Here is a 3,609-nt window from a genome sequence, read left to right as displayed (position 1 = left end):
TCTGTTTAGCAGTGTTCTCCTGCAATTCTTTAAGTGTGCTATTAAAGTCCTTCTTGCTGTCCTCTACCATCATCATGAGATATGCTTTTAGATCCGGGTCTAGCTTTTCTGGTGTGTTGGGGTGCCCTGGAATGGGCGAAGTGGGAGTGCTGTGTTCTGATGATGATGAGTGGTCTTGGTTTCTGTTAGTTAAATTATTACGTTTACCTTTTGCCATCTGGTAATCTCTGGAGTTAGTTGTTATAGTTGTCTCTGTTTAGAGATTGGAGCAGATGCTGTGTTCCACTCACCAGAAGTCTTAAGATCCCGTGGTGGGTGTCCTGGGTAGTTGTTGGTTGTCAGCTGACTCTGCGCCCTAGCTATCTTGGTGCTGGTCGGACTGGAAGGGTCTTTTTCTTTTTTTATTAGATATTTTCTTTATTTATATTTCAAATGTTATTCCCTTTCCTATTTTTCCCTCTGAAAATCCCCTATCTTTTCCCCCCTCCCCCTGTTCCCCAACCCATCCACTCCCACTTCCTGGCCTAGACATTCCCCTATACTGGGGCATAGGACCTTCCCAGGACCAAGGGTCTCTCCTCCCATTGATGAGCAACTAGGCCATCCTCTGCTACATATGTAGCTAGAGCCATGAGTCACTCTGTGTGTTTTCTTTGATTGGTGGTTTAGTCCCAGGGAGCTCAAGGGTTACTGCCTAGTTCACATTGTTGTTCCTCCTAGGGGGCTAAAAACCCCTTCAGCTCCTTGGGTACTTTCTCTAGTTCCTTCATTGGGGACCCTGTCTAATGGATGATGGTGAGCATCCACTTCTGTATTTGTCAGGAACTGGTAGAGCCTCTCAGGAGACAGCTTTATCAGTCTCCTGACAGCAAGCTCTTGTTGGCATCTGCAATAGTGTCTGAGTTTGGTGGTTGTTTATGGGATGGATCCCCAGGTGGGGCAGTTTCTGGATGGTCATGCCTTCAGTCTCTGCTCTGAACTTTGTCTCTGCAACTCCTTCCATAGGTATTTTGTTCCCCCTTATAAGAAGGATCAAAGTGTCCAAATTTTGGTCTTCCTTCTTGAGTTTCATGTGTTTTGCAAATTGTATCTTGGGTATTCTGAGTTTTTGGGCTACTATCCACTTATCAGTGAGTGCATATCATGTGTGTTCTTTTGTGACTGGATTACCTCACTTAGGATGATATGCTCCAGATCCATCCATTTGTCTAAGAATTTCACGAATTCATTGTTTTTAATAGCTGAGTAGTACTCCATTGTGTAAATGTACCACATTTTCTGTATCCATTCCTCTGTTGAGGGACATCTGGGTTCTTTCCAGCTTCTGGTTATTATAAATAAGGCTGTTATGAACATAGTGGAGCATGTGTCCTTATTACAAGTTGGAGCATCTTTTGGTTATATGCACAGGAGTGGTATTGCTGGATCTTCCAGTAGTGCTATGTCCAATTTTCTGAGGAACCGCCAAACTGATTTCCAGAGTGGTTGTATGAGCTTACAATCCCACCAGCAATGGAGGAGTGTTCCTCTTTCTCCACATCCTTGCTGGCATCTGCTATTACCTGAGTTTTTTATCTTAGCCATTCTGGCTGGTGTGAGGTGGAATCTCAGTGTTGTTTTGATTTGCATTTCCCTGATGATTAAGGATGTTGAACATTTTGTTAGGTGCTTCTCAGCAATTCAGTATTGCTGAGTTGAGAATTCTTTGTTTAGCTCTGTACCCCATTTTAAAATAGGGTTATTAGGTTTTCTGGAGTCCAACTTCTTGAGTTCTTTACATATATTGGATATTAGTTCCCTATCTGATTTAGGATTGGTAAGGATCTTTTCCCAATCAGTTGGTTGCCATTTTGTCTTATTGACAAGTGTCCTTTGCCTTACAGATGGTTTGCAATTTTATGAAGTCCTGTTTGTCGATTCTTGATCTTACAGCATAAGCCATTAGTGTTCTGTTCAGGAATTTTTCCCCCTGTGCCCATATCTTGGAAGGCTCTGCCCCACTTTCTCCTCTGTAAGTTTTAGTGTCTCTGCTTTTATGTGGAGTTCCTTGATCCACTTAGACTTGAGCTTTGTACAAGTTGGGTCAGAGTCATTTGTTGAAAATGCTGTCTGTTTTCCACTGGATAGTTTTAGTTCCCTTGTCAAAGATCAAGTGACCATAGGTGTGTGGGTTTATTTCTGGGTCTTCAATTCTATTCCATTGATATACCTGTCTGTCCTGTACCAGTACCATGCAGTTTTTATCACAATTGCTCTGTAGTACAGCTTTAGGTCAGGCATGGTGATTCCACCAGAGATTCTTTTATCATTGAGAAGAGTTTTTGCTATCCTAGGTTTTTTGTTATTCTAGATGAATTTGCAAATTGCCCTTTTTCTTTTCTTTTTTTAACTTTAAACAAAATTTTATTACACAAAGGTTGTCACATAATTGGATACTTCTCTACTTTGTACACAATCATTCCCACCCTCCACAGAAAGACTGCTTCTGAACTCTCATGTGGTGACACAGCGCTACAGTCCTGATGCTAACAGAACAGTAGAGATGCTTCAGTGATTTAAGTTGAAAGCAGGACACTCTGGTATATGGCTCTTGCACCCAGTAACTGATGGTTACACTGATCAACCAGCCTTCTCTTCAGTCATTTTCTCCAGGTGACTTCTCTGAAGTTATTGGTGAGGAACCTGCCTTGAGCTTCCTGTCACAGTTCATTGATAAGGGCAAAACAGTATTCTAGGAGTTAGAACATGCCACCTCACATACCCTCTCCAGTTCCACCCATTGCATCCATTCCAAGGTCCTTCTCTTTAGGAATTTCTGTCACTACAGCTTCGGCTGTAGTTAGCAAGGAGGCCACCCCAGCAGCATCCAGTAAGGCAGTTCTTACAACCTTTGTTGGATCAATGATCCCTTTCTCCACCATGTTCACAAAATCTCCAAGCATGGCGTCACAACCAACTTCTGAGGAACTCTGCAGAATTTTCTCAACTATCAAAGATCCTTCAACACCTGCATTCTTAGCAATCGTCATTGCAGGAATTTTTTGTGCTCTTTTAATCATTTCTATATCTATTTTCTGGTCTTCATTAGCAGGCTTTAATGAATCCAAGGCTGGGATGCTCCGAAGCAGAGTGCAGTCCCCTCTTAGAACAATGCCTTCTTCAACAGCTGCTCTTGTAGCATTGAGAGCGTAGGTAACTCTGTCTTTTTTCCTCATTCACTTCAACATCACTTGTTCCTCCAACCTTCAACACAGCTACTCCATCTGAATGCTTAGCAAGTCGCTCGTTCAGCTTTTCCTTTTCATATTCACTAGTTGTAATGTCTAGCTGCTCAGTGATTTCTTGAATACTTTTTCAATGTGAGCTTTGTCACCTTTTCCTTTCAAAAGCATGGCATCATCTTTGGTGACAATGACCTCCCCAACTTTTCCTAAGTCATGAGCTTGAACATCTTCAAGATTTAGGTTCAACCCCTCTTCTCCAAACACCGCACCACCAGTAGCAATAGCCATATCTTTAAGCTGGTTCTTCCTATTGTCCCCAAATCCTGGAGCTTTGACTGCTACAACCTGAAGACCAACTTTTAGCCTGTTCAAAACCAGCGTGCTT

General features: G+C 42.3%; 1 pseudogene; it reads right to left on the bottom strand.

Annotated features, from left to right (window-relative positions):
- Positions 1-2,738: 2,738 nt before the first annotated feature.
- LOC110307327 lies at positions 2,739-3,603 on the bottom strand (annotated as a pseudogene).
- Between the last annotated feature and the right edge of the window lie 6 nt (positions 3,604-3,609).

Source organism: Mus caroli, chromosome 12, assembly GCF_900094665.2.
Source record: "Mus caroli chromosome 12, CAROLI_EIJ_v1.1, whole genome shotgun sequence".
Taxonomy (NCBI): Eukaryota; Metazoa; Chordata; class Mammalia; order Rodentia; family Muridae; genus Mus; species Mus caroli.
This window is presented reverse-complemented; position numbering and strand designations above follow the sequence as displayed.